We start from the raw sequence: 6,000 nt of genomic DNA on the forward strand, positions 1-6,000 counted from the left end.
CTGCAGGCTCTTAGCCCCACCTGCCACACCTGTTCGATCTTCGTGCCCATGCAGCGCTCAACAGCCAGATATAAAACACACCATACACACACAGACAGGAGACACGCACTCGCACATAAAAAAAAGCGGGCACGCCCGTGCACTCACACTTGAGACCTTTACAGGCGAGTTTCCTAGACCAGCAGTATAAAGGTTTAGCTGTTGTGTTCCCTTTACTGTTTTCCCTTTACTCGTCCCATTCAGTGTACCGTAGCACGCGAGTACAGCCACGAATGCTGCTTGATTATTTGCGTCCACTGCAGTCAGCTGTGGACATTGTGCAAGGAAAAAAGAGAAAATCAGACCTTCTGCAGCTACGGCTAAGACTCTGGAATAACATATCCACACACATCGGTCTAACCTTACATAATGTAAAGAATGTACTGTAATTATCCTACTATGTATTATATGCAACTTGTAATGTACAAATAACGTGTAATGAGCCAAGATACCTCAGGGTGTGGAGCGCTATATAAATAAATGAACAAACAAACCCTATTTTCTCCAGCAAGTTAGAAAAGAACTGAAGGGACATCTCACTGATTGCCCAGAGACCCTTGAGAGCATTTCTCCTCCCTCTCTGTCTCCTCTCGGCAGGGGAGCCGACTTATGAATTTCCCTGTGGGAGCCCAAATATAGGAAGTGACATCACTGGCAGTTATGACCGCATTTGCACGTAGTCGGCAACTTGGTGCAAGGGGGGGTGGGTGGAAACATTGGCTAGCATGTACTACACAATAATAAAGTCAAGTAAGAAGGAGGTTTAAGCTTCCAGTTGCATTCCAGTAAGCCATCACTGCCCCTACTCCACCCCTCTATAATCATCCAGGTTGTAGTATCCCTCAAAAGGAAGAGCAGCACAACTAGGATGGGAGAACGAGATGTTTGCTAAACAAAAGGTACAGCTACAAGGTGGAGAACCACCACCAACACCAAACAGAAGTTCCTAATTCAAGGGAAAACAAGTAAAGAAGTTTCAACATCCCTCGACAGGCGGCTCTGGCATTGCCAGTTGGGGTACAAGGCATTTAAGTGTAATGCTTTTGGGACTCCAAAAATTATCCGATTTCTTTGAAACAGTACCCTATTTCTAACTGAGTGCTCGTTTAATACCTGATTAAGCTTATGGAATCCATTGTTACCCCCACAACGTTCATGTTACCTTCAGTCAAATTCTCTAGGCAGGCTTTAGACTTCTTAGATGAATGGAATCTGTGATGATTTCTGTTCTTGATGTCATGGCTATGCTCCAGTACCACGGTGAGGTCAGAGTTTTCATTTTACTTGACCTCTCCACGGCTTTCAATACGACCAACCATGCCATCCTGTTTTTACTGTGAAGATGTGGTATGCTCTCCCACCTCAACTTCAAGAGCTGTCTGACCACCTCCATTTTCTTAAGGCCTTGAAGACATTCCTTAATGTTTAAATCTCTCGGTTAGGGGATCTTCGGCAGTCCTGCTCTTCAGTGCCCCGATGTCTTCGAGCCTTGGTTTCAGGCTTTATAAAGCAAAATACAAAACAATATCATCTCAAACTCTGTAATGAAGTTAGGTAAGGATATTGGTCCCAGAGGAAAATAAGCAAGATAGCTAAACGGAACAATGCACCACCTACAGATAGTTGTGTGCATAAAAGGTTTTCTATGGGAAGGAGTGGACCTGAAAACAAATGTATATTTACCATCTGCATTTTTGCATAGGGTAAAAAAATGGCTTTCCCTCACCCGGTTGAAGATTATTGTATCAATAAACCAGGGGAAAGAACTTCAAGTTGCAAGTTACTAGCCAGGCATAAAAAGCCACTCGCCCCCACACATACCCACACACCATTTCTTACTCAGCACTAGCAAATTGCAAATTACCATTAGATAATAGATAGTCGGAAGTGCGAATTTTGAGGACCAAATAAACTCATAGTTAAAGGGTGCTTCTTGGTTGATCTAATTTTTATACAGTGGTCGGATACGCCAAATAGGTCACCTAGTGCTGTCCACTACAGTCTCAATGATGGAGATTTAAAACACTGTACCCTACTCTAAAAGGACTACTTCTAAGGGCAGTGTGGGCATCTGTAGACTCTGATAAAGCTATTAAGAGGGTTGTTCAATCAGGAAACACAAATTTCTTAAGGTGTCTCCAAAAACTAGTATGGCCTGTACTGAAGTCCCCTGTCAGGACCCTGGTGCATGTGTGAGGGTACCTCAAGGGGTTGGGTCCCACCACCCACTTCATGATGGAGGTCCTGGAGCAGTGTAGGGAGGGTCCCCTCTGCAACACAAGGAGTGGGTGGCATGGGACGGCTTCATAGTATCATAGAGTGATGATAACGGTAGCTGGACTATCAGTGAGATGTAATGGAATAGAATAGAAATGCCTGCAATATTAGAGCACCTGGGCATTTCGTGACAACACAGCCAATGATGGAACTCTGCTACTTGGTCATACTTTGGAGACAGCTGGCAAATAGAGCAACTACCAGAGGGCCTGGCAAATGCCTCTCCAGTGCCTACACAAAAGAAAAAAACTGTTGGCTTTGTCAAGGTTTGCTTCTCCTGCAGTCAACCCACACATGCTTACTACTTATGCAGAAATCTAGCTACAATTGCACTCTATATATTCAGGATCATAAAAGTGTATCAATAATCGGACATCATATTCCACGCTTGATAAAACAGAATACACCTTGTTCAGTGATACATAATACATTTATCACAACTAGTAAGACGACCATTCCCAAAACCCTAACTGAAAGGAGTTTTGAAAATATAATACTAGTTTTCACCATTACGGGCCCCTCCTATATCGTGTACATCCCAATACCCCTCTATTTCACACCCTATCCCTCACTTGCATACCATATACCCAGTATTTGACTTCTATGCCCAATATTTGCAGTAGAACATGCTCCGCATTTGTGTTCTTTACTATGCCCACATGTTCAACTCAATACTAACTTCCTTCTGCACTCCCACATTCCCCTCATTTGAATCATAAGATTTAAAAACATTTCCTCATCTTTTGTGTCATCACATGTGCCCTCATTAGCTCTTTTGCATCCTACAATGAAACTCTATTCACCAAAATGTATGCATGCTATCTATTCCTAGGAGCCAGTACAAATGTTTGCTTTTAACAGGAATTCAGTGCAAGAAGCAGATGAAAAGACATACCAATTGAAGGCACACTTGGTTTAGACATTTTTATTTCACCAGGATTTTTAGAAAATGAGGGACAGATGCAAAGCAAGAGTTTCTTGCTTTGCATCTGTGACTCCATTTCTAAAAATCGTTAAAATCTGTCCCTCACTTTCAAAAAATCGTTTTGGGTTGGTTGTACCTCTACATTAGAGGTACACCCAACCCAAAACGGATGGAGGCACAGATGCAATGCAAGAGGGGTGCACAGATGTACACATACATCTTGCTTTGCATCTGTGCCTCCATTTCTAAAAATCGTTAAAATCTGTCCCTCACTTTCAAACAATCGTTTTGGGTTGGTTGTACCTCTACATTAGAGGTACAACCAACCCAAAACGGATGGAGGCACAGATGCAATGCAAGAGGGGTGCACAGATGTACACATACATCTTGCTTTGCATCTGTGCCTCCATTTCTAAAAATCGTTTCGGGTTGGATGTACCTCTACACCTGTGCCCCAGGGTGCACAGAAGTAGAAGTATACCCAACCCAAAACGATTTTTAGACATTGAGGGACAGATGCAAACAAGAGCCTCTTGCTTTGCATCTGTCCCTCAATTTCTAAAAATCGTTTTTTACCCGGCTTTTACCCGGGCTAGAGAGAGACACAGTATGGATTAAACAAAGGGCCATCGATACTGCGTCTGTTCTCTACGGCCGGGGGGAGGGGCTCAGCCCCGACTTCATTCTGCCGGTGGGTGCCCAGGCCCCGGAGCACCACATACTCGGTGCCCCTAGCTCTCGGTATTCTCCCAGTGCTTAATTTGTGGGGGTTGTTTGCCAGGGCTCAACCCTGGCACCTATTTCTGAGCCCCGACACTTATTGACTCAGACTCAGTTTGATTATGAAGTGACAATACAGCATTCATCAACCCCAAAGAACAGGCGCCAACTGTAGTTTAACCCAAAGTGTGTCAACACTGTGGGGAGCAGATGTGGGTGGTGGCAGCAATGGAGGGAAACTGACCACCCGCAGTGTCACAGGTGTGCTAGTAACTTGGGCCCTGGCACTTATTTTCTTACAAATTAAACACTGTTTTCCTGCTTTATTGCGTATCGCGCAGTTCCTAACTAGCTACTGTAGGTCTGCACTATATAAATCCCACATATTACGTCAAAACAGACTTCAAGATAAGCTTTGTGCCTGTCACATTTAGAACCTAAAAAACCGGCAAATACTCAAAGCAAAAATAGGGATGAACAATGCTCCCAACACAAAATAGGAAACAACAGAGACTAGGAGCTTGCACAACGATTCCATCCACACAGCTTCACAGATATGTTCTGGCCGGTGGTGCCAGGAGAGCAGCTCAATGATCGCTGTGGCGCTTTAGGAATGTTCAAAGGACACAGAGCTGTACCCAGTAGACAGAGGCGTTGCTAGGGTGGGGGTGCTGAGGAGGCTATAGCCCCGGGTCTTTTGGTTGTAGCCCCGGATACAAGCTCAGGGACCACAACCAAAAAGATATATCTAGCCCTGAATCCAGCCATTCCCGGCATTAGCTTAGCCCCTGATCTTTTCCAGACCTAGCAACACCTGTGCTAAATATCTCCAATTACTGATGATTCTGTGTGGTTTGTGCGATTGCGCATCACAGAAAGATGTCCCACCCTCGATGCATGCTCTAGAAATGCTGCAATGAAAGCTTTGGTCGTTATATCCAGTACTTCGCACACAAAATTCCATAGAAAATTTGCAGCACTAACGACTATCGAGGTAGTTGGCCATAACACATAGGGGCTAATTTTGGAGTTGCACAGAGCATAAATGGAGGCGCTAAAGTTAGGCATAGCATAGTTGCGCTTGTTTTAACGTATCCATTCACGCTCTGGGGCTTTTTCATTATTTTTTAAGGCTGAGGGTGGAGGCAGAACACTTGTGTATAGGCACGTTATAAATGCCACATCATATTGTATGTTGACACCTCCCATTTGCCTTCCGCCTGCAAAAACAATTTGGTTTCTGCCAGTGTTAGATTTTCATGCTGGCGTAAAACCAATGATTTCCTATGGAATACACCAAATCATTGTAAACACTGCCTGCTATGCGCACATAGCTGGTGGTGTTCACCCTATTTTCACTGTGGAGTGGAAAAGAGAAGTGGAAAGAGTCTTCCGCTGTCTCTTTACACTTCTCTTTTGTACTCTGCACTATGGGGGGTATTTTTATCATGGTGTGGGGTAAAATGCATGCGTATAATTTACATGAACACTTTTGCCACACCATATTTTCATTCGTTGTATGATGCAGAGGGGGAAAGTGACAGAATTGTCATTTTCCGACACCCCATCCTCTCCACCATACAAATACACTAGCATTTATTCTGGCATGTAATTTTCATGCAGGAATATATGCTGTGAATTCCTATGGTATCCACCTGCTTTTTACACCAGCAAAAATACAGTGCTTAATTTGTGGGGGTGGTTGCCGGTGCCCAACACCGGCACTCTTTTTTAGGGACCGGAACATGGCTGGGGTACGTACAATTACTTTGTTTGTTCAGTTTGCAAAGTTCCAAGATCATAAATCATTCCGAGTCTGCTCTGCGGCTCTGCTTGCAGGTGCAGGCCATGGCTGGCTGCTGGGCCTGGGAGTATAGCAACAAACAGCCAATGGAAGCCAATGGAAACCAACATTCTGTTGTTACTATGCAGTATTTGATACATTCTGTATAGTAACACAGAATGTACAGTTTTCATTGGCTGTTTCATCTGAGTCTCCAGCCAGTGAAATGACATGATGACGTGTGGGGGTGGATAAC

This window comes from Ambystoma mexicanum, chromosome 2p (genome assembly GCF_040938575.1).
Source record: "Ambystoma mexicanum isolate Mex_15411 chromosome 2p, UKY_AmexF1_1, whole genome shotgun sequence".
Lineage (NCBI taxonomy): Eukaryota > Metazoa > Chordata > Amphibia > Caudata > Ambystomatidae > Ambystoma > Ambystoma mexicanum.